At 33.9% G+C, this 27,314-nt stretch overlaps 1 protein-coding gene across 1 annotated transcript in view; it reads left to right on the forward strand.

The window, feature by feature from the left end:
• The window catches only part of SGCZ (sarcoglycan zeta), a 988,084-nt gene that overhangs the window by 540,502 nt on the left and 420,268 nt on the right, over window positions 1-27,314 (forward strand). The gene's annotated exons all lie outside the window — the stretch shown is intronic.

Here is a 27,314-nt window from a genome sequence, read left to right on the forward strand (position 1 = left end):
TTTTTAATTTTAATGAAATCCAGCCTGCTGTTATTTCTTTTATGTATCTTTGGTGTTATATCTAAAAATGTCATTGCCATACCCAAGGCCATTTAGATTTTCTCCTGTTATCTTCCAGGAGTTTTATAGTTTTGCATTTTACATTTAGGTCTATGATGCATTTGTTTTACTTTTTGTGAGGGGTGTAAGGTCTGTATTTAGATTTTTTTTTCCATACAGAGGTACAGTTGTTTCAGCATCATTTATTGAAGAGACTATTTTTGCTCCATTATATTACTTCTGCTCCTTTATCAAATGCCAGTTGACTTTATTTATGAAGAGTGTATTTCTGGGCTCTCTGTTTTATTCCATTGACCTATGTTTTTACTCTTTAGCCAGTAACACACTGACAGGATTACTGTAGCTTTATAATAAGTCTTGAAGTTGAATAGCATCAGTCCTCCAACTTTGTTCTTCAGTATTATGTTGGCTATTCTGGGCCTTTTGCTTCTCCATCTAAACTTTAGAATCAGTTGCCCGTAGCAGTAAAGTAACTTGCTGGGCTTTTTATTGGAATTGCTTTGATTCTGTAGGTCAAGGTAGGAAGAACTGACATCTTCACAATACTGAATCTTCCTTTCCATGAACATGGAATATCTCTTCATTTATTTAGTTTTTCATTGATTTCATTCATCAGAGTTTTATATTTTCTTCATTATATTTTGTAAATATTTTGTTAGATTTACACCCAAGTGTTTCATTTTGGAATATGCAAGTGTAAATGATATTATATTTTTAATTTCAAATTTACCTTGTTCATTGTTGATGTAAAGAGAAGCAAATAATTTTTCCATATTAGTTTTGTATCCTGCAAACTTGCTATAATCACTTATTAGTTCTAGAAGATTTTTTTGTTGAATCTTTTGGATTTTCTTCATAGACAATCATGTCCTCTGAGAGCAAAGGCAGTTTTATGTCTTCCTTCCCAATCTGTATACCTTTTGTTTCCTTACCTTTCCTCATGGCATTAAAAAGGACTTCCAGTACAATGTTGAAAGGGACTGGTGAGAGGAACACCCTTGTTTGTTTTTTATCTTAGTAGGTAAATTTTTAGTTTCTCCTCATTAAATATGATGATATATGTAAGTTTCTTTGTGGATATTCTTTATCAAGTTGAGGAAGTTCTTCTCTATTCCTGCTTTTTTGAAGTTTTTATCATAAATGGGTGTTGGATTTTCTCAAAAAATTTTTCTGCATTAATATCATCATGTGCTAGATCTTATTTAAGCTGTTGACATAAGAGTTAACATTATTATTATTAATAACTTCCAATGTTGAAGAAGCCTTGCATAGCTGGGAGAAATCCTACTTGGTTGTAGTGTATAATTCTTTTTATACTTTTTTTGGTTTTATTTTCTAATATTTTGTTGAGGCTTTTTGCATCATGAGAAATACTGGTCTCTACTTTTCTTGTAGTATCTGTGTCTGTTTTGGTATCAGTGTGATAACTGGCCTCATAAGTTGAGTTGGAAAGTATTCCTTTTGCTGCTATATTCTAAAAGAGACTGGAGGATCCGTATGATTTCTTCTTTAAATGTTTGGTAGAATTGACAAGTAAACCTACTGGGCCTGAGACTTTCTATTTGGGAAGTTTATTCATTCTAATTTAATTTCCTTAATAGATAGAAACCTATTCAGATTGTCTGTTTCTCCGTTTGTGAGTTTTGGCAAGTAGCTTTTTTTCAAGGAATTTGTCCATTTCATCTATCCAATTTGTGGGCATAGAGGTGTTCATAACACTTCTAGACTATTTGTTTAAAGTCCATAGGATCTGTAATGATGTCACCTCTTGCATTTCTGATATTCGTAATTTGTATCTTCTCTTTTTTTCCTAGTTAGTCTGGCTAGTGGGTTCTCAGTTTTATTGATTTTTTTCAAAGAACTTTTCATTTCCTTGATTTCTCTATTGATTTCTGCTTTCAACTTCACTGATTTCTGTTCTTATTTTTATTATTTCTTTCTTCTGCTTACTTCAGATTTATTTTTCTTTTTCTACTTTCCTAAGATAGAAACTTTATTTCTTGATTTTAGATATTTCTTTGTTTCTAATATTTGCATTCACTTTTATAAATTTGCATCTAATCACTACTTTCTCTGCATTTCATAAATTTTGATGAGTTGTGCTTTCATTTTCACTTAATTGAAAATATTTTTAAAATTTCCCATATATTAGATCTATTGGGTCTAAAGTGTAGCTCAAGTCCAGTATTTCCTATTTGGTTTCCTGTTTGGATGATCTTTCCATTGTTGAAAGTAGGGTATTGAAATTTTCTTCTCTTACTGCATTGTAAGTTACACAATAACTGAAACGAAAAACACACTAGAAGGAACCAATAGCAGATTAACTGAGGCCAAAGGGCGAATAAGTGACCTGGAAGACAGAATGGTGAAAATCACTCATGCAGAAAAGAATAAAGAAAAAAGAATGAAAAGAACTGAAGACAGCCTAAGAGACCTCTGGGACAATGTTAAACGCACCAACATTCGCATTGTAAGGATCCCAGAAGGAGACGAGAGAGAAAGGACCTGAGAAAATATTGGAAGAGATTATAATTGAAAACTTCCCTAACATGGGAAAGGAAATAGCTATCCAAGTCCAGGAAGCACAGAGGGCCGCAGGCAGGATAAACCCAAGGAGAAACACGCCAAGACATATAGTAGTCAAACTGACAAAAATGAAAGACAGAGAAAAGTTATTAAAAGCAACAAGGGAAAACCAACAAATAACATACAAAGGAACTCCCATAAGGTTAACAGCTGATTTCTCAGCAGAAACTCTGCAAGCCAGAAGGGAGTGGCACAATATATTTCAAGTCATGAAAGGGAAGAAACTACAACCAAGAATACTCTACCCAGCAAGGATCTCATTCAGATTTGATGGAGAAATCCAAAGCTTTCCAGACAAGCAACAGCTAAGAGAATTCAGCACCACCAAACCAACCCTACCACAAATGCTAAAGGAACCTCTCTAAGGAGGATACACAAGAGAAGAAAAGGACCTACAAAAACAACAACAAAACAATTAAGAAAATGGTAATAGGAACATACATCTCGATAATTACCTTGAATGTAAATGGACTAAATGCATCAACCAAAAGACATGGACTGGTAAAATGGATACAAAAACAAGACCCATATATATGCTGTCTACAAGAGACCCACTTCAGACCTAGGGCCCCTTACAGACGGAAAGTGAGGGGATGGAAAAGATATTCCATGCAAATGGAAATCAAAAGAAAGCTGGAGTAGCAATACTCATATCAGATAAAATCGACTTTAAAATTAAAAAATGTTACAAGAGACAAGAAAGGACACTACATAAAGATCTAGGGATCAATCCAAGAAGAGGAGATAATTATAAATATATATGCACCCAACAGAGGAGCACCTCAATACCTAACGCAAATGCTAACAACCATGAAAGAGGAAATCGACAGGAACACAATAATTCTGGGGGACTTTAACATTCCACTTACACCAATGGACAGATCATCCACACAGAAAACTAATAAGGAAACACAAGCTTTAAATGACACAATAAATCAGCGTGATTTAATAGATATCTACAGGACATTACATCCAAAAACAGCACATTACACGTTCTCCGCAAGTGCACATGAAACATTCTCCAGGACAGATCACATTTTGGGTCATAAATCAAGTGTTGGTAAAATCAAGAAAATTGAAATTGTATCAAGCATCTTTTCTGACCACAATGCTATAAGATTAGAAATCAATTACAGGAAAAAAACTGTAAAAAACACAAACACATGGAGGCTAAACAATATGCTACTAAATAACCAAGAGATCACTGAAGAAATCAAAGAGGAAATCAGAAATACCTAGAGTCAAATGACAATGAAAACACAACCATCCAAAACCTATGGGATGCTGCAAAGGCAGTTCTAAAAGGGAATTTTAAAGCAATACAATCCTACCTCAAGAAACAAGAAAAATCCCAAAGAAACAATCTACCCTTATACCTAAAGAAACTAGAGAATGAAGAGCAAACAAAACCCAAAGTTAGTAGACAGAGAGAAACCATAAAGATCAGAGCAGAAATAAATGAAATACAAAGAAAACAATAGCAAAAATCAATAAAACTAAAGGCTGGTTCTTTGAGAAGATAAATAAAATCCATAAACCTCTAGCAAGAGTCATCAAGAAAAAGAGGGAGGAGACTCAAATCAATAAAATTAGAAATGAAACAGGAAAAGTTACAGTGGACACCAGAGAAATAAAAGGCACCTAGAGAGACTGCTACAAGCAACTATATGCCAATAAAATGGACAACCTGGATGAAATGGACAGGTTCTTAGAAAGGTATAACCTTCCAAGACTGAATCAGGAAGACATAGAAAATATGAACAGACCAATCACAAACAATGAAACTGAAACTGTGATTAAAAATCTCCCAACAAACAAAAGTCCAGGACCAGATGGATTCGCAGGTGAATTTTATCAAACATTTAGAGAAGAGCTAACACCCACCCTCCTCAAGCTCTTCCAAAAACCTGCAGAGGAAGGAACACTCCTAAACTCATTTTATGAGGCCACCATCATCCTGATACCAAAACCAGGCAAAAATACTACCAAACAAGAAAATCACAGACCCATATCACTGATGAATTTAGATGCAGAAATCCTCCAGAAAATACTAGCCAACAGACTCCAACAACACATTAAAAGGATCATACACCATGAGCAAGTGGGGTTTATCCCTGGAATGCAGGGATTCTTCAATATACGCAAATCAATCAATGTGATACACCATATTAACAAGTTGAAGGATAAAAACCACAGAATCATCTCAACAGATGCAGAAAAAGCTTTTGACAAAATTCAACACCCATTTATGATAAAAACTCTCCAGAAGGTGGGCATAGAGGGAACCTACCTCAACATAATAAAGGCCATATATGACAAACCCACAGCAAACATCATTCTCAGTGGGGAAAAAACGGAAAACGTTCCCTCTAACATTAGGAACAAGACAAGGATGTCCACTCTCGCCACTAATATGCAACACAGTTTTGGAAGTCCTTGCCACAGCAATCAGAGAAGTAAAAGAAATAACAGGAATGCAAATTGGAAAACAAGTAAAACTGTCACTGCTCACAGATGACATGATACTATACATAGAAAATCCTCAAGATGCCAGCAGAAAACTACTTGAGCTAATCAATGAATTCAGTAAAGTTGCAGGATACAAAATTAACACACAGAAATCTCTTGCATTTCTATATACTAACAATGAAAGATCAGAAAGAGAAATTAAGGAAACAATCCCATTCACCATTGCAACACGAAGAATAAAATACCTAGGAATAAACCTAACCAAGGAGGTAAAAGACCTGTACTCAGAAAACTATAAGACACTAATGAAATCAAAGGCGACACAAACAGATGGAGGGACATACCATGTTCTTGGATTGGAAGAATCAACATTGTGACAATGAGTATAGTACCAAAAGCAATTTACAGATTCAGTGCAATCCCTATCAATTTACCAACCGCATTTTTCACAGAACTAGGACAAGATTTTACGATTTGTATGGAAATGCCGAAGACCCCAAACAGCCAAAGCAATCTTGAGAAGGAAAGACGGAGTTGGTGGAATCAGGCTTCCTGAGTTCAGGCTGTACTACAAGGCCATAGTGATCAAGACAGTATGGTACTGGTACAGAAACAGAAATATAGATCAATGGAACAGGATAGAAAGCCCAGAGATAAATTATGGTCAACTAATGTATGACAGCGGAGGCAAAGATATACAATGGAGAAAAGGCAGCCTCTTCAATAAGTGGTGCTGGGGAAACTGGACAGCTACATGTAAAAGAATGAAATTAGAGCACACCTTACTTAACAGCATACCAAATATAAACTCCTAATGGATAAAAGACCTAAATGTAAGGCCAGACAGTATAAAACTCCAAGAAGACAACATAGGAAGAACACTCTTTTACATAAATAATAGCAAGAACTTTTTTGATCCACCCCCTAGAATAATGGAAATAAAAACAAAAATAAGTGGGACCTCATGAAACTTCATAGCTTCTGCACAGCAAAGGAAACTATAAGCAACAAAAAGACAGTCCTCAGAATGGGAGAAAATATTTGCAAATGAATCAACAGACAAAGGATTAATCTCCAAAACATATAAACAGTTCATCCAGCTCAATATCAAAAGAACGATCAACCCAATCCAAAAATGGGCAGCAGACCTAAACAGGCATTTCTCCAAAGAAGACATACAGATGGCCAAGAGGCACATGAAAAGCTGCTCAACATCACTCATTATTAGAGAAATGCAAATCAAAACCACAATGAGGTATCACCTCACGGCAGTTAGAATGGGCATCATCAGGAAATCTACAAACAGTAAATTCTGGAGAGAGTGTGGAGAAAAGGGAATGTTCTTGCACTGTTGGTGGGAATGTAAATTGATATAGCCACTGTGGAAAACAGTATGGAGGTTCCTTGCAAAACTAAAAACAGAACTACCTTATGACCCAGCAATCCCACTGCTGAGCATATACCCAGAGAACACCATAATTCAAAAAGACACATGCACTCCGATGTTCATTGTAGCACTATTTACAATAGGCATTGCATGGAAGCAACCTAAATGTCCATCAACAGATGAATGGATAAAAAAGTTGTGGTACATATATACAATGGAATATTACTCAGTTGTAAAAAGCAATGAAACTGGGACATTTGTAGAGACATGGATGAACCTAGAGACTGTCATACAGAGTGAAGTGAGTCATAAAGAGAAAAACAAATATCGTATGTTAACACATATATGTGGACTATAGAAAAATGGTAGAAATCACCCGGTTTGCAAGGCAGAAATAGAGACACAGATGGAGAGAACAAACATATGGACACCAAGTGGGGAAAGCGGGGAGCATTGGGGGGCAATGAATTGATACCCAATTGTATACTCTGAATATATGCTGTTTATTATCTGTTAAGTGTATCTCAATAAAAGTTCTTAAAAAAAAAAAAGAACTGGCAAACAGTTTTCCAAAGGGGGGGAATTTTCCCATATATTAGGTCAATTTGGTCTAAAATATAGTTCAAGTCCAATATTTCCTTTTTGGTTTCCTGTCTGGATGATCTTTCCATTGTTGAAAGTAGGGTATTGAAATTTTCTTTTCTTACTGCATTGTCATCTATTTCTCCCTTCATATGTGTTATATTTTATTAATATACTCAGGTGCTCCAATGTTGCATGCATAATTATTTAGATTCTTATTTCTAATTACCAAGTTAACCTCCTTATCATTCTATAAGGATCTTCTTTGTCTTTTGTTAGTCTTTATTTAAATTCTATTTAGTGTGATGTTAGTATAGCTACCTCTGCTCTTTTTTGGTTTCCATTTGCATGGAATATCTTTTTCCAGCCCTTAATTTTGAGCCTATATGTGTCCTTAAAGCTGAAGTGAGTCTTTTGTAGGCAGCTTGTTGTTGTTTCTTGTTTTTTAATCCATTCATCAACTCTGTGCCTTCTGATTGGAGAATTGAATTCATTTATGTTAAAATAATTATTGATAGAGAAGTACTAATTAGTGCCATCTTATTACTTGTTTTCTTGAGTTTTATAGATTTCTTCTTTCTTCCTTTTTTAGTTATATGCTTTGATTCTCTTCTCATTATCTTTTGTGACTCTACTATAGGTTTTTGCTTTGTGTTTACTGTGAGGCTTACATAAAACATCTTAAAGATATAACAGTGTGATAACAACTTAACTTCAACTCCATACAAATACTCTATCCATACAAAAAACTTAACTTCAACTCCATACAAATACTCCCCCCCATATTTTATGTTTTGTGTCACAGTTTATCTCTTTTTATATAATACAGTCATTAACAAAGCTTTGTAGCTAATAATTATATTTAATACTTTGGTCCTTTAACTTTTATACTAGAATTTCAATTAATATACCACCATATTACAGGCTTCAGGAGTTGGCCTCATTCTGGGCAGGTCAGCACTGGAGTCTGCAGTAAATTTAGGCACTCATTTCTCTCTCCTTCTCCAAGGGGGAGGGTGTCTCTTTTCATGCTGGGTTGCCTATGGTTTGAGTAGGAATGATGCAGATAATGTGAATCTACCTTTCCTACCTTTATCATTGCATTTTTTCTTATTTATGTGCTTCACTGAGGTGCCGGAATTCCTTGTCTGGAATCCTTACCTCTTGTGAAAGTCGTTTTGTACATTTGAAGCAAATTGAATTGTTCAAATTGATGTTTCTGGGAGGGGACAGGTGCTAGAAATTCCTGTACTGCCATTTTGCTAACATTATACTATATGATTTCTATTCTTTTAAATTTCTTAAGGTTTGTTTCATGGCCCAGCAATCATTCTTTAACAGTGTAGCTTTTCACTGATGATTATTGAATACTTACATGGATGAGTTAACAAAAATTAACCACCATCTTGTAATTCAATGCCTTATGAAGTTTCTTGCAAGAATATTCTTTAAATAGTGCATCTGAGTAACCAACAAATGTTTGCAGCCAGCCTATCAAGTATAGAGTATAGACATAGTGTTAGATGCTTAGGAAATCACACATTACTAATAACTTATCCTCTGAAAAGTTTAATGGTCTCATATTTTAAGCAGTTCAATGTAATAGCTTTCAAAAATGAGTTTATAATAAACTGATAAATGTTATAGTTAGTACAATACTTGTTCACAGAATTTAGAAGACATAGACTCCTGGGGCCTCTTTAAATTCTTACAGCATTTTCTATTCTCAGAGCTATTCTCCTATTTTCAAAAGAAAAAGAGTCAAAGTAACTTCTGGGGCTGTATGTAAGATATGTAATATTTATTCCCAAACTGGAAAACAGTCCTTGTTTTCAATGTAGCTATGTCCTCAGCTTTTAGAAACACTGTCTTATGAAACTACTATGAAAAACAGTCAAAAGGCACTAAGAAAATTAAATATTTATTATATTAGTATATTTATACTGGAAAAAAGAACTGTTCTAGGATTAGGCTGTATGGCGGGAAATGGCCTCAAGTGTATATTTATAATTAACAGAGAATTAAAGCATTTATTTTGAGGAGTTTCTTTTTTTTCTATTGTTTGTGATTTGTCTTTGAAATTATTCATATTATTATCTCTACTTTACCTACAAATATTTATCGGTAGTAATATGGCTTAGAAATGAAAGTGAAGAGTCTGAGTATTAAGAATATAAACTACTTATGCTTAATTTATGAGTTTTCGTTTTTACTTTCTTAATCATACTCTTTCTAATCCTTGCCCTTATCTCAGCTGGACACTCTGAAGTGAAGTTTGTAATAGAAAGTTACACAATAAGTCCTTCTTGAGGAAATTTAATTGTGTTTGTGCTAGCCTATCATTATGCCTTTCCAAAGAATTGCAAGACCATCAGTAAAAATAGGCAGCATTGAATGTATAAAACCTTTCAAAGTGGGCTTTTTCCTTTCCTGAGTAAAAATGAAAATCAAGTGATGTCATCCCATTTATTAAGAAAAGGAATTTTATTTTAAAACCTGATAAGAAACTTTTATTAGGGTAAGTTAGGTCCCCAAAGTTGAAGTGCAATTATGCAAAACCAGAGCAGAGACAGGCAGAAGAGACCATGCAAGATACCACATTACATGGCACAACTGACAGACGTACTCGCCTGCACATTTTCAAATATTTTGAGAGGTCGCAGAAAAAATTGGTTCTATAGATGGATGACTCAGTCCTTCACATCTGAATCTGCAGTGCAGAGGACCTGTGACTTGTATAAACTCAGTGGAATTAATGAAGAGATAGAGGAATGCACACTGAACTGCTGCTTTCCTCAGCTCCTGCCAGGCATTGAGGAAACCTAAAGGCTAGAAACCAGGCTTCTTTACACACATACAAACCAACCAGTTGTTTCTCATCAGCCAGTCTCTTTCTTGGCTCCAACTCGTGCACTGTCATTAGTACTTTTGTGCAGTAGATTAAGAACATGAGCTGTGTGGTCAGGTTGCTTGGATTTGAATGTAAGCTTTGCCACTTACTAGCTGTGTGAACTTGGGTGAGTTGTTAATCCCCTTTGGACCTCAGTTTCCTCTTCTTTAAAATGAGGTACAAGAATATCACCCTCTGTGTGGATTAAGGAGTAAATGAGTCAAAATATTCAAAGAACTTAGAATAGGGCTTAGAACATTGAGAGCACTAATTTTTTTGTTATTGTTGCTCTTATTATTACAACGTGTCCCAATTCGTATATTAGTTGGACCATTTTTCTTAGGTATGAGCACTTTTTGTATTTTACATCTGTTGATGTTTTGTTGGTCTCAACTTCATCTAATTGAACATTCCTATCCTCACTGGGGGTCCTTGACACATTAAAAGACTAAAAGATACATGAAAGTACTTTAGCTCTGTTATTGCAAATAATTATTTACTTTACGTGAAACATACTGAAACATACCAATTTGAGGGACTAATGATAAACTGATAGTAATAGTGTACAGTACAACTAAGATAATATTAGACATAAACTGAAGTACAGACATAAACTGAAGTACAGACTATTTTGTTCTGATTTGGAGGGGATTATAAATAATTATTTATTTTACAAATTAATATATTCAAATCACCAAATACAATGGGTGTACTACGGCTACTGTAGAAGACTTCACATTTTCAGTATATTTGGAAACAGAGCCTCTCATTGATCTAATTCTAAAACCTGGGTAATAGGCAGGCTGGCACAGTTCTTACAGATGTATGAACATAGTGTGATTACTTTCACACAACTGCCAAAGGCAAGTGACTCCAGTTCCTGCTGGAGAGGAATTTAGTTAGCTAAATTTTAGTTTGTCTTTTGCCAAACTATTTTAGCTAACAAAAACATAAGCTTTGTTATTGCTTCCAAAATATCATAAGAAACTGGTATATATTGTTTAATGAGTAACAAGGGCAAGAATCTGTCACCATACCTGGATCTCCTAGTCTTTGTTGACTTAGTTTCTATGTGGATTGGAAAGAATGCAGTGATAAAGAGAATGCATGATGCTGGCATTTTCACTCAGCTCCTTATATAAACCCTTCCACATTACCATCTTTGCTATTCTGTGACAAAACAGTGCCTCCATATTTCCTCACAGTTTCAGCCTAGGGTCATATCAGAAATTATTGCTTTTGGACAAAGGCAGTTTTTGTAAGACATTTACAGGAAAGAGTAGTCAAAATTTAGATTTAGATTTTAAAATCAGTAATGAAGTTTAAAACAGAGCTAATAAATTCCTGATTATAAATCTGGGTAGAATTTCAGGTTTTAAATTTTATCTACAAAGTCCACAGCCCAATTTATCATGCCTTTTTGTTTTTTTTAGTGTCAGAGATTGAAACAACCTGAGGTCTTATTTTCTTAAGCCAAGTAGAGTTTAAAGTCAGGGGTGTGACTCAGCAGAAAAAATCATATGTTCGAGTGCTGGATACGATCATAACAAAAATTTCTGCCTATGAGCATGAATTGAATTGATCTGAAAATGAATCCAGGCTGCTTAGTGGATCACAGTTCAAATTTTCCTTGAAGAGGTATGCACAAACTCTGTTTTTAGGTATCCTTAATAGAGCTGAGCTTCTTATATGTAGGAAAAACATTTCTTTTAACAGTGATCTATTCATTATTTTTCACTATCTTTTTTTTTTTAATGACCAGTCTCAATTACAAGCCCTTTGAGTCAACGGGCCGTGTTTTATTCATTCTGAAACCACAACAAAATGCTCCAAGCATAATGAAAATCAACAAATGTTCAATAATAACAATTCAAAATATCATGATTTTACTATTCTAGAATAATCATAGATTTTTGTATATCTTTGTAGTCTAAACTGCATGTAAATGCACGTTACTCAATGCAGTGTCAGGAAATGAGAGATAAAATTTTGCTAGTGTTCAATACTTCAAAAATAGAATAAGACTTTTATTAATATCTCCTTTAAAAAATAACAGTTCAGATGTATTTCTCTGGAAGTCTCGTGGCCTGGTGAAAAGAGCTTTTATGACAATATAAAGCCAGGTACTACAGGGGCTGTGATCTCCCACATTATTTATACTTGGTTCCTAGTGTGTCACATGATGCACCACGAAATGATGCTTTGAAAGTATGTTTGATAAATACCTTATAAATACGGTTTGTAAATCCACATCTCTAGTATTCAAACAATTTTTCTAATTTTGCAGAAGGCTTGTTTATGAATTAAATGTTCCAGAGCGTCATGTGAGGTTAGTTTAGGAACTCGTGTCCTCCAAACATTTTCGATTACTCTCAGTTCTTCTTCCATTAAGAAAAATGGTTTAAAAATAATATTGGAAACTTTCAAGTTTTCATTTATATCATATTTCTTTTCAGGCAAATTGAGTATTAAAGATGATACTTTAACATCTGTCTATCCATCCATCTATTTATCATCTATTTTTGTAGAATTTATTCTTATGGAATATCTTAGTATTTACTTAGATGGAAATTAAAATAGCTCTGTTTTTCTTAAATAAGGCTGAAGAGTTACTACCCCACCCCCTACAACCCGTAGATACAAGCACAGTGATGCCTGATGTTATTTCTCTCTACAAGATAAAAACAACAACAACAACAAAAAACAATTACATGTACCCTAGTTTTATCTTTTTTCTTAGAAACTTATATTTCAATTCTTTTTTGCAAGACTTAGAAGCAAAAGATATGTCCTTGTCTGTCTATCAGGGTATTGAGAAAATAACTTGTGCTCTCTTTCTCAGTTCCAAACTCTGATAAATGTGTTTTGGTTAATCTATGGAAAAAGCCAAGCATAATACTTGTGCATTTATCTATGTGCTGATAGGATATAATTGACATCTTATTTCTGATTTGCTTTTATAGCCTTCAATCTGCTGTTTGTTAAGCAGACAAAAGATTGTTAGGTTGAAAGAACACTAACATTTTTTTGATTCACTGCAGCTGGTCACCAATTACGATCAGAAAATGAAAAATATTAATTCATTTGCAAGACAGCTTTTTAAAGACCTTGCATGTGAGTTCTTCATCCCATAAGCCCTGATGGTGAATAACTGGTGAAAACAGCAATGTGGAAATTACCTACAACAGAGAGGGCATTTACTACTTCACACGCTGCCGTATTTCTTTTATGCCCTACAACATTTCAGTAATGAGATGCTTCATGGGATTTGGATGCAATGGAAGTATTTGTTAGGACATTTCAAAGGCAGGTGGATACTTGGCAGAAACATCAGAAGTCATGTGGTTATTGTAGACAAACAAGGATGTTGTTTAAAAGCTTAGTGGGAACAAATGATTGTTCATTTGCCAGAATTAGTTTCTTGTCCATGCTTATGTCCCAGGGAGTAATGTTGCAAGTGTCACATGCTGTCCAGGAGGTGGGGCTGCTGTCCACCTCTTTTTCTCAAAGTACTTTATATAAAATTACTTGTATTTGTGAAGCTTAAATTCACTAAAATAGAAAGTGGAAAGCTTAACTTTTTCAATTCAAATAATCTATACATATCACTCCTTAAATGAATTCCTTTCATTTAATTTCAGAATTAACATAAAATTTTCATCATCTTTTAGTGGTAGTTGGTAAAGATTTGTACATAGGGGTTAAAACAATGGACGAGGAAATGTTTACATACCATATCTTTTCCTTGGTTAGTTGCATTAATACTATAAAGATGATTAATGAGATATGGAAATTTCTTGGAAATTGATTTGATATGATTTGAGTAAAACTACAAGGAAAACATTGCTTTTTCAAAAACAGTAATAAAATAACTTTAATGTTCATGGACTACCTATTGAATGGCAGGTAAAGTTCTAAGAGTCTTAAATGCCAAGTGTGCTTTATCTCGCTCTTAAAAATCTCAGTGGCATTTTGCAGATAGCTTGGCCAGGAACACGTAGTGACAGAGAGTTTGGATCCAAAACTAGGTGCCCTGGCGGCAGATCCAGCTTCCTTAACCACAATTCATATCTTAGAGCTTTGGAACAATGCAAGATATTTAGCAGCAGATGCTATTTACTTTTTCTTGAACATGTTTCTCAGAACGTGTGTATTTTATGTACATGGAATCCAAATTATTAATTGAAGTGATATCAACAGTTGATATAAGATTTTTAAATCAGCAGTTTAATGAGAAAAGGTAAAGCGTACACTGAGACTCATGAAAGAATGGAATGTACTAAAATAAGTCATTAAAAAAATTTAATACCACTAGTTGCTCTCACTCTGGTTTTAATGAGAAGCATCTGAATTGATGGGTTGTTCTCTTTAAAGAGATGCTGATAGTATGAATGTCATGTTTGTTTTCCTGTTCAAACCCTGATTTCCTAGTTGAATCCCATATTTTAATTTCTACTCCTACATACTCTGCTAAACAACATTTAGAGCCATGCGATTCAATTAAACAAATAATGAAATTTCATTTTTAAGACACTTTTCTAAGCACAGGGGAAATCAACAAGTAAAATATGGCCTCTGTCTTCAAGCAACCTAATGTACTTATAGTTAGAGACTCCGACCCCATTACATTAGCAAAGTGCTTATAACTGACTTAGTGAGGAAGGTGTGAACTATGCCATCCTATCTTCATTCATTGAGTCAGCCTTTTGTGTGTTCAGTGAAATGGCAAGCCTTCTAATGCTGAGTTCAAATAGTATGGCTGGCTATTTTCTTTTTCAGGGAGAAGAGCCAAATGAAATGATTACTTTATATAAAATTTTCTATTAGAATAGATACATTACTATTTATCGTTATAATTAGAACTGGAAACCCCTATGTTTAGCAGTTAGCTTTGTGTTTTTTTCTAGTTACAGAAAAACCTGAACTTATTTCACTTAACATAATATCTTCTAGTTCCATCCATGTTGTCGCAAATGGCAAGATTTCATTCTTTTTTATGGCTAACATTCTGCTGTATATTAATACCACATCTGCTTTATCCATTTATCTATCAGTGGGCACTTAGGTTGCCTCCATATCTTGGCTATTGTAAATAATGCTGCAGTGAACATAGGGATGCACATCTATTTTCAAATTAGTTTGTTTTGTTTTTTTGTGTGTAAATACCCAGAAGTAGAATTGCTGGGTTGTACGGTACTTATATTTTTTTAATTTTTAAGGAAACTCAATACTGTTTTTCACAGTGGCTGCACCAGTTTAAATTCCTACCAAAAGTGCATAAGAGTTATCTTTTCTCCACATCCTAGCCAACACTTGCTATTTTGTCTTTTTGATAATAGCCATTTTGACAAGTGTGGGGTGATAGTTCATTGTCATTGTGATTTGCATTTCCCTGGGGATTAGTGATGTGGAGCATCTTCTCATGTGCCTATTTGCCATCTGCATATCTTCTTTGGAGAAATGTCTATTCAGGTACTCTGCTCATTTTTAAATTAGATTTTTTTCTTTTGATATTGAGATGTATAATTTCTTTGTATATATTGTTTATTAACCCTTTGTTGGATATATTATTCGCAAATATCTTTTCCTATTCAGTAGGTTGCCTTTCATTTTGTTAATGGTTTACTTCATTGTGCAAGCTCTGTAGTTTGATGTAGTCCCATTTGTTTATTTTTGCTTTGCTTGGCCTTGCCTAAGGAGGCAGATCCAAAAAATATTTCTGAGACTGATGTCACAGTCTGTACTGCCTATGTTTTTTTCTAGAAGTTTTATGGTTTCAGGTGTTATATTTAAGTCTGTAATCCATTTTGAATGTATTTTTGCATGTAGTGTAAGAAAATGGCCCAATTTCATTCTTTTGCATGTAGCTGAATTTCAATTATATATGTGAAACCAAAAAAAAAAAAAAAACAACCAAACAAAACAGCAGCAGACTTACAGATACAGAAAGCAAACTGATGGTTGTAAGGGGGTGGGGGATGGGAAGTTGGGCAAAATAGGTGAAGGGGATTAGGAGTTACAAACTTCATTATAAAATAAATATTATAGGAATGTAATATGCATATGAAATATAGTTAATAAAACTAATAATTTTGTATGGTGACATGGTTACTAGACTTATCATGATGGTCATGATATTTAAATGTTGAATCACTGTGTTTTACGTCTGAAACTAACGTAATATTGTATGTCACTTAAAGAACCGAGCCTTAAACAGTTTAAAGGTTAGTATTTTTCATATTCAGTAATTCTGGAGGCATGCAACCAAAGTTTGTTGCTATTGCTCAAGGATGATATCTCACTTATAAAGTCCTTCCATCTTCCAATCCTTTTATGTTTAGCACATACTTGTCTTTAGAATCACATCATGGCTGTTGTAGCTCCAGCCATTAAGTCTGCATTCCAGACTGGAAGAATTCATAATAAATGGTGTTGGGAAAATTGGATATCCACTTGCAAAAAAATGAAACTGGACCCTTGTCTTACAACCATACACAAAAATAACCTTAAAGTAGATTAAAGACTTAAAATATAAGACCTGAACCCTTAAAATTCCTAGAAGAAAACATAGGGAAAAGCTCCTTGACATTGAACTTGGCAATGACTTTTTGAATATGACACCATAATCACAGGCAACAAAAGCAAAGTAAAAAAATTCTGCAGAGTAAAGGAGACAATCAACAAAATGAACGGCAATCTACACTCTGGAAGAAAATATTTGTTAAGCATACATCTGATAAAATTATCTGAATTGTGTCTGTATTTGTTTTATCTGGAGATATGTGTAATGTGTGTGTATGTATACATATGGAGAGTGAGAGACAGAGATAGACAGAGACAGAGACACTGAATATAGAAACACATCATATAGCTGCATTTTGTGTACACATAGATATTGATAGGCAGCTAGTAATGTAGATAAAATTAATTCAGGTCTCTAAAAGCAATAAACTTCATTTTTACATCTCATTTATGCCTTTTTACTTTAAATATATGTCCTTTTGTATAATAGTGCCTATTTTCTTCTCAACATTTTGGTATCAGTAAAACGATGAGATCATTGTTAATGATGGTGAAATGTAATGCATGTCCTATCAGAGAAGGTAATTGCTGGAGGATTATAGTCTCATTATTTCTTTGGTATTATTCCAAAGAGCTATGTTGTTTATCATTAGTCATATCTCTATACACACATTAGCTATGAAAACACAATCCACATATTTCTGCCCAAATGAATTTTGGAAAGATTGGAGTATGTGGGAGTGGAAGTCATGACATAAATAGGGTTTTGCAGATCCCACCAAAACTGGCTAAAGTAGTATGCATCAAGGAAGCCCTCCAGTCTGAATCCCCTGGGCTTGTTTTCTGAAATGTGGTGCCTGGACACAGCTGGACCTACAGTCCTAAAAAAAATAACTATTCTTCTTTATTTACCAAGTATTATTCTCATTACAAATGAAAAGTCCTTTTGAAAATGGACTATGTCTTACTTGCTTTAGTATTCCTTGTTCCTGGTATATAGTTGGTGCCCAAAATATATGTTTTGAATTGAAGAATGGATGGGTAAATTAATACTCAATACATGAATGTATTTAATATTTTAATATATATTATTTTTAAAATATTTATACCACTGTTTCCAAAGAGCAACTTTTAGACAGAACACTTCTATTTTTTAGCAATAGTTTATATAGTTTAGTAAACTATATACATGATATTTTATTTTAATTTGTTCAAGATTCTGAGATTCTGAGTTTCCAGTTTTGCTCATTTTTGTGTAATAAAATTATGTGCACTAAGATAACAGTTTGAAGAAAACAAGGTGATTACATGAAGTACTTTATGGAATATTTCAATTTAGTTGAATTGATTAAGACAATGCTTCCTTAATACAGAGAAAATGAAATGTGTTTTAAATGTCTAAATTTGCCTGTATTTTCAGTCAGAGTATTAGTTAATCAATATGCATTATTTGTGGACCTGCTACATAGAAGTTCACAGTATTGAAATTAAAGGAGATTGTGTGTGTGTGTGTGTGTAGGTAAGATATAAGAAGGTAATTAGAACACCTGGAGAGACCAGACACAAAGCAGATCATTTTTGATCTGATACTGCTTAGCAAAACTTAGAAGATATTAGGAATGTATTGCTTTCTGTTTACTGATAACAGATTCAAATATATATAATCAGTGGTAATTTTGTAAGTGGTCCTGTAGAAGTATGCAAATAAATTCAATCAAAATTTCATTTCAGATGTTTTGGGAATTGCAACATGTGTTAGAAGGATAAATGAAAAATTTTGTCTCTGTGTTTTAAATTATTAAAAAAATCATAATCTCTAAAGCATAGATATTTTTCACAATTAGAACAAAATCTTGTTACATTGAAAATTTAAACAACTTGTGGTTATTGTAAAAAATATTTTTCACAGATAAAAATTTTGTATATAAATTCAAAAATCATTTAGATATTTTTTAATTTGGTAGTTTAAATTGCAATTTCAACTACATTTAATATCTATTTGAAAATCAGTGGTTTTTAAACTTTGGTAGCATAAGAATGTCCTGTGATGCTTGGCAAATAGATACATTTCTAAGTTCCTTCCACAAAATTTGGTTTAGTAAGGCTCAGATGGTACCTAGGGCCTGGGTTTTAATAGGCACCTCAGGTGATTCTAATATGGATACTGTATCTGGACTGTAGGCCATAGTCTAAGAAATACTTTTTGAGATGTTTTTCCTTTACCTATGTAACCATACGACAACTTAAATGTAAGTCAAGATGTTGGCATCTAAACAAATGACAAAGAGATGACTGGTCTTCTCAGTCATCAACATGTTTGACTAATTTCTCCCTTATACAAATCAACCAGTTATTCAAGTAAATTGCAAGTTCACTCAACAAGTAGAACTAGTTTTATTATGTACCTAAGAAGCAAATTTTGAACCTCGAATTTGCCCTAATATCTGTAGATTTGCCTTGATTTTTGACTAGTCTGCTAAGATTTACAAAGCATGGAGGAATAGAACCGGTGACCAAATAGGGCATTGCCTGCAATAAGAATTCAACAGCCAGAGCCTCCCTGACCCCAGTGCTCATTGATTTGATAACTACTGTATAATTAAGACTTCTTCAGAGATACAGAACCAATAATAGCATATATATATCCTATTATATGGAACTCTATTATATGTTCTATATGTGTATCTTATATGTTATGTATCTTACTATATTAATATTGTAATATAATAGGATAAATATATATTTAAATATGTTCATATGTAAAATATGCTAAAATATGATATAAATATAAATAATATAATAAAATGTTATATGTAATACATAGTAATATATAATAAAATGTATAATAATAATAATAGGATAAAAAAGCAAGAAAGATTGAGAGAGAGAGAGAGGAGATAGGGATTTTAGGGAATTGACTCACATGATTGTGGGAGATGGCATATCTGTGCAGCAGCCTGATAGACTGGAAGCACAGGTAAAAGCTGATGATGCAGTCTTGAATCTGAATTCTGCAGGGCGACAGGGTTTCTGTGTTTCAGTTTTGATGCAAAATTTCTTGTCTTTGGGGAACTCCAGTCTTTGCTCTTAAGGCCTTCAACTGATTGGATAAGTTCCATGCATGCTATGAAAGATAATCTGCTTAACTCACAGGCAGCTGATTTAAATATAAATCTTAAACAAAAATTCCTTCACAGGAACATCTAGACTATTGTTTGACCAAACAGTTGGGCACCACAGCCAAGTTGACAGATAACATTAACCATCACAGTAACTAAGACAATATAGATAAGTAACAACTCCTAAGAGGGATTTTTATTTTTATTTCAATTTACCTTTGCCAGACCTTATATGTAGGAAAACTATCAGATATCAAATCTCTCTTTAAGGATTGTAAAAGTATTGGTCTTTGTTTATTCATGCTGACTTCTCATAATGTTTTTATTGTAAACTTCATTTTTATTTATTAGCTGTTAGTTACTTACAACTCTATCTCAATTTATTCATTGAGTTGTGCTGTTAAGAGCAGGTTTCTGTGGCTCATGATAGAGGCAACCTTCAGTTTCAGGATATGACTTTTTGAAGGAAATCAAATGAAAGCTTGTTATATTACACAAGACAGCTCTGTTTTGTCTTTCAGTTATTTCCATGCTTTGATGTTTCAGTGCCTTAGAATGATTCTGTCATCAACACATATTAGTAATATCCCTGTTAAATATAATTTATCTATCATATCTATCAGTATTCTTCACAGGGAGAAAAGTTGGAGGCAGAGTCATTATCACACAATTCTTGTCTTGCAATAGATTAAGCTTCCCTTTTTCTGAATAATATTTTCATCTATCTCTCTGCCCTTTCCTTTTCCCATCTGCTCACTGCATATGATTTATGTTTATAAATCTCTGCTACTTCTAATTGTCCCAGCCACTAAATCTCTTTTACTCAGTCTTAAATTTGAAATTATTTACTGTACTTTGATTATTTGAAATATGGTCCATCTAATATTTGTATTGTAAAATAGCTTTACCAATCTATATTACATTGCATTTGGCTACTCATTCAATACTGGCATCTGCATCTTCAATTCCAGTGCTCCCAGTGTAGCAGTGTTATTCATTGAGGAAGTGAGAAAGCATTTTCCTGTAGAAATAGTAAGAACTATATAATATCATGGAATCTTATTCTGGATAGAGAATTAGATCTGAAGAGAGACTACTTCACCAATCATCTGTGTGATTTAGGGAGCCACTGATCTCTCTACTCCTGTTTTCATGTGTGTGTGTGTGTGTGAGAGAGAGAGAGAGAGAGAGAGAGAAATGAGCTAGCACTAATTTATTATTAAAGGGTCCTTCCATTGACAATATACACTTTTTCAAATATGATGAGGTTAAGCCTCCAGTACCTCCTCAAATCATGCACATTTCAGGTATCTTGGTTCTGAGAAGCCTCTGCCATTCTTGACTCTCCTCTGAAAGCAGAGAGCCAGTTGTTCTCCAGAGAAAAAGCAGAAATAAAAACACCATATCCCATCCACAGCAGTTTTGGAGTTCAGGGCTGGTTATAGGGAATTTTTGAAATGGAATGTTCATGGTTCCTTCTCTCCCTTTGCACTTCTTTTCTATTTCCTGGAGTGTTTCCCACAATCTCAAGATCCATCTAAACTCAGAGTGCCTTGTATTTTCCTGACTGGCTTCCTAACCAGGATGTTGCGAAATTACCTGTATTTTTCTTGGAAGAAAGCCTTTTATCTTCTTGGCTGAAAGGATTGCAAATAAATTTTGTGTGCTAAGTAATCTAATTAAGCTACTTTATTAATTATTCCTTAACCTTCTGAGCTATTTGCATTTGTAACAGACATTCATGAATTTAAATAAATTTCTGTTAGACAGCCTTTCAGGTAGAGTGACAAAGTAAAGTGAAAAGTAATAATGTAACCTGATTAAATTTGAGCAAGAATCAGTACCCCTGAAGTCAGAATGCCTAAGCTGACTCTTTACCTTTAGTTATGCTTTCTTACTTTACACTGCTTTTTCCCTTAGTCTATTTTGCTACTAATTTTCTTTTTAAATTTTTTCTTTTGGAAGAAGAATATAGAGGGAAAAGAGAAGAAAAATTTCCTTATAAAAAGGAGCACCAAGTAAAAATATATTCATTTAGCAAATACTATTGAGTACCTCCTATGTGCAGGTCAGTTTTTCAGGGGCTTGGAATATATCAGTGAGTGAAACAGAAATCTGTACACATTTAGGCTTACATTCTAATGTATACTAAATAATATAAGTCAAAGCAATTTAGTGTTCTAGACTTTACAAGACAATATAAATCCTCCTTTGCTTTATTGAAAAATCATGTGTTTTCTTCACCATGCTATTTATTTCCTTATTAACTGATAAATTTTTAAATCTGGCTAAGGAATTAACTATCTACATAAAAAATAACCAGTTCTCCAATGTCTAAATTGGTTCCAAATGAGAATAGCATTTGCAAATAAAAAAGAAGCTATTGGTGAATATTAACAATTAGAAGAAGAAATTTTACTGTGTAGAGTTACAAATAACAAACAGCACCTTCATCTGGTTGAGATTTAAACCAAGGTGTTAGAAAAAGCACATAGGTCATACTTTCTCACTTACTTTGGAACAGAATCTTCCTAATTACCAAGGAAGGGGCTATATATACAGATGATAAAAATTGGTATGACTGTTCTATATTTCACATCTCTTGAAAGGTATGAGGAAGTAACAGTTTATTCTGATTTATCGAGTATACATCATATTCTTTATACTTTCATATCAGTTATGTGAATACAACTAATAGAAATGAAAGTGATGCTTTTGCAATTATTCTATCCACTTTGTAATGATTTTATCTCATGTGATTTTTTTCAGTACACTGCCATATGAACAGAGAACAAGGAAATATTCATATTTTCACTTTTTCATTGACCATGACTCAGATATTTAACTGGGCTAAAAGGTCATACTCTGAGACTCCCAGTGCTTTTCCATTATTAAAATACTCCCAGGTGAATTGGACAAACTACTATTATTTTTTATTTTGCAAATACTAATGAATCATCGATAAATGGATTTACTATACAGCAGTAAAGTTTTTCAAGGTCCTTCATCCCTGGAGAGATGTAGGGAAGTAGATAGTTTCTGTTTCAATGTAACTCTGCATGCCATTATCACCTTAGTCCATATGATTTGCTTATTTTCACTACCAACAATTGCAAACAGTAGAATTATACTAAAACTGCCAATACTTACCCAATGTGGTAAGTATTATAAGAATAGGAAAAGAACTCGAGATTTTCCCTAGACCACGATCCAAAAAGTGGGTTTACAATTTCTTGAAATTTACACTATCTGAACTTCATAAAGCAGGTTATCATAGCAATAATTTCCACATCCTTCAAGAATGGATAGAAAATAATATATTTTTAAATGAGATATATTGTGTTTTGAAGACTGATTAGATGATTTCTGAGTAATGTTTGGGTATTACCTCATGTACAATACATTGTTTCTCTGAACAAAGGACAAAGCAGAATGCGAGACTGCTGACTTGGAAACTCTAATACTGCTTTAAACATAAAGTCAGCCTTTAGAAGACATGTAGCATTCTGGAATTGCTTCTAAGAAATTTCTGTGACTTATTTTGAACTATTTGCTATTTCTGCTATTTCAAATGTTAGTTGTCTTTACAAGAATAATGTTAAAATACTTTAAAAATATAATCTATATGAAAAACAACTTGAATAATAGAGCTGTTTTAGAATCTTATTTATTATATGTGTGTGTATATATACACACACACATTTGTACATATGTGTGTGCATGTGTGTTTTGAGGGTTTTGTTGTTGTTAACTCATTTGAAGTAATGCTGTAATAGTGTAAGCCTGGAGCTAAAATGTAATTGACAGCATGGTTGCCACAGCATCTAAAGCAAATTTGACGCAGGTTAGGGAAAGAGACTTGAGAAGTGTTGTTGGATTCCTACTTCCTCCTGTCATTTTACAGTTTTAGTCCAGTTTGAAATATGGAAGAAGATAGGATCAGAGTCTATACTTGCCTGTTTATAATTTGCCAAAGGACTTAGCAGATTTATATTGTCTGCATTGCATAGAGCAAGTTCTTATATCAATATTACCTTTTTATCAAGAATGAGGAGCATATTTTAATGACCACTAGCCACATGTCTCCATGTTTTATCCTAGATATGACGTGGATCCCAGTTGGTTGGAACCCTTTAGTCTACCACACTCACAGGATGCAGAAGTTGCAGGGACTCGTTATCAGTAGAGATGAGATGTGCCTGCTTTTCTGGGCAGAGGATAAGCTGTTTGAGGGCTTTTCAAATTGGAACATGCAGGCTGACTTTGATCACCAAGAAATCTCTAAGTAAAAATAAAACTCAAGTGTAAAGCAATTTTCATTGCTTTTATAATTCTGCCCGATTTCCTGTCTCTTAATATCTTGATTTAAATCTAATCTTCCCTTAAAGTTAGACGGTAAATGCAGGCAATAAGTGCTTAAAAGTTATATTGCTATTTAAATAAAGGGCTTTTATTAAGAAAAATTTCGATGTAATACATGAATATGTGTGGTTTATTCTCAGTGTGAATAAAGACTTGAACAGGCCTAAGGCATTTATTTTTTTCCTCTAAATTAAGTATCCACTGTCATTTTTTGATAGTACCTGAATTTCTTATGCTAGCTCTCTAAGGAAAATAGCTCTACCTAGTCGGGCCTAATAGAATCACATGAATCATATGAATTCACTTTTCTTAAAATTCTCCCTACACCAAGAAGGAAAATAGCCTTTTGCATGAAGATAATTTTCTATCTCATTATAAAATCCTTATCGTTTTAACATGATCTATTTCTAGATATTTTGTTTAAAAACAGCATTCAGGATTGTTTTCATACATTTGGATTAAATACTGGACAATGAGTAATTAAACATTGTTTACATGACAACATTAAAACATGTAAAAATAGTGCATAGCTGAATATACTCATAAACAGGCCTTCAGAATTATCCAAACTCCATTAACTACTAGTGCTACTGAGTCATTAGTTTTCTGTGTTATATTTTGAAATCTACTTATTTTCCTGGAGGGAAAAAAAAAAAAGTACAGTAGTGATTTGATTTATCCCCTAGGTAACTCCTAATATCTTTACGGTATAACCTATTCCCTTGTTAAAGAGCATGGCCCTTAACAGCTTTTGCTCTTTGTCTTTATGAGCTCATTACTAATGGAGGGAGCTTAAAGAAAAGTCATTTTTAATGGCAGTTCTCAGATGAGGAAGAATATATTCCTGGTAAACCATAACACAAGTGGATTACTATGTAACTTACAACAGAATTCTTCTGACTACCGTAGTTGTTTTCCAGATTTTCATTAAAATAGGTCCCAGTTCTTTAAAGTAGTATTTCTAAAGATGCTTTTTCTGTATTCTAGATCATTGTCTTATTTTTGGTATACTGTTGTTGGTGCAGGTGCATTATGAGATTTTTTACAGGTAATATATTTATTCTTTCGCTGTATCAACATATGTTGAGTGCCTCACATGACTTTGAAACTTTTCTAAATGTAGAAGATAGGAAAACAGATTTTTAAAAAATATTCGCATAAAATTCACAATATAGCTGAGAGTGATCACAGGTTAAGTAACCATTAAAATCTCTAGAATCACAAAAGAGGGAGTGCTTACCTCTCTAGAGTAAGTAGAAGAGCTGGGATAACTTTTAGGGGAGAAAAGGAGAGGTTGTCCAAGCTGGTAATGCTAAAAACATGCTAAAAAGTTTAAATTTGTATTATAGGAGGAAAGAAATATTGATTAACTTTAAGAAAGTGATTGAACCCATTAAATTTAAATTTATAAATTTTATACCAAATAAAATTATTAAAGTAAATAAAAATTTCTTTGCCTTCAATTTAAAGGATGAGTTGGAGGAAAGAAAATGACTTATACTTGGTGATCTATTGAGAACGCATTCCAACATGTAAGACAAATATGAGGAACAAAAACTCAAGTAAGGGTAGAGGGGAGAGGAATTCATTCATTCATTCAAACACCTTCTTTGAACACCTACTCTGCACCTGGCACTGTGATAATTGATGAGACAATGTAGTAGACATCAAGAAATGTGACATAGTAGTAGACATCAAGAAACGTGACATAGCAGAATAAGCAGGATTTCTTGGCCAACTGGATAAGAGAGGGGGGAAAAGTGAGGAGCTTAAGGCTATGCCTCAGGATTGTACTTGTTTAACTTGGCTAGGTAAGTAGAGATCATATTAGTGGAAATAGAAAATTATAAGAGATATAAAAGAAGAGGGAAGGTTTTGAGACAATAATGAACTGAAATAATAATATTTAGTTGAGAGGTTCAGTAGGCAGTTAGACTGATCAGGTCTACCTCAATAGAGAGATCTGGAGCAGAGGATGTAAAATTTAGAGTTGTCCGCACATAGGTGATAGGCAAATTCAGAACTATGAGAGATGCTTCAAGAATGGGAGTGTAACATGGTAAGTGGAGAATATCAAAGAAAAGCCTAAGGATATATAGACAAATAAATAGGAGTCTGCAATGAAGCCAAGAAACAGAAAGAAAACTGAAATAAAAATACTGTTTTAGAAGCCAGAATAATGGAACCATTTAAAATGTTAAATTCTGCCGTAGTTGAGATATATATGGATTTAAAAGTGTCTGGTGGATTAAGCACTAAATTATTTCCATAGTTCTTTTAATCTTCTCAGTTTTCATAAGGACACTCTTTTTGTTTTTTCCTGAGGTGTTTTGTTTTGTTTTTTTAACAAAGAGCCACTTAGTTTACAAATGGCAATGTCAAGTTAGACAGACAACATTTATTTTATTTTTTATTTCTTGGCTGCATTGGGTCTTTGTTGCTGCATGCAGGCTTTCTGTAGTTGTGGAGAGCAGGGGCTACTCTTTATTGCAGTGTGCAGGCTTCTTATTGCAGTGGCTTCTCTTGTTGCGGAGCACAGGCTCTAGGCACGTGGGCTTCAGTAGTTGTGGCTCACAGGCTCTAGAGCGCAGGCTCAGTAGTTGTGGCTCCCAGGCTTAGTTGCTCTGCAGCATGTGGGATATTCCTGGCCCAGGGCTCGAACCGTGTCCTCTACATCAGCAGGCAGATTCTTAACCACTGTACCACCAGGGAAGCCTGGTTTTGTTTTTTTGTTCTTTGATAGGTAAAACTATACCATCTTAGCTGGAACTATTCTTAGCATTTATAGTCATCCATTCTTTCAGTCATTCATTCAGTCTCATCCAGTCTCATGGTTTAAGTTACTTTCTATGTAAGAGTGATGCTCGAATTCATTTCTAAATATGCCTTCTCTTCTGAGCCTCTGGAATATGCACCAGGGTATCAAGTAGACATTCCCAGTGGGGTGTCTCAGCCACACCTGAGAGTCAAAATGCCCTAAGTTGGTCTGTCATCCACCATCCCCTACCCATAAGCTCTTCCTGCTTCAGGAAGCAGGAGCTCTTCCATTTGTCCAAACAGGAAATCTGACATCCATATAGATTGTTCTATCCCTCTTTCATTCATGTCCATTTCATAACATTATCTGTTATGAAATTGAATCTGTTCTGTTCAGTCTCATGGTCACTGCTTAGTCATTTCACTATCTCTTGCCCTTAGAGTTCAATAAACCTCTCCCTGGTTCTCCTTTTTCTCTTTGGAATCTGTTGATTCTGTTATTTATATTGTAGTTAAAGTAATCTTTCTAAAGTGAAAATTGAATCATGTTATCTTCCTGCTTAAAACCCTTCATGATTTC

Source organism: Hippopotamus amphibius, chromosome 10, assembly GCF_030028045.1.
Source record: "Hippopotamus amphibius kiboko isolate mHipAmp2 chromosome 10, mHipAmp2.hap2, whole genome shotgun sequence".
Classification (NCBI taxonomy): Eukaryota; Metazoa; Chordata; class Mammalia; order Artiodactyla; family Hippopotamidae; genus Hippopotamus; species Hippopotamus amphibius.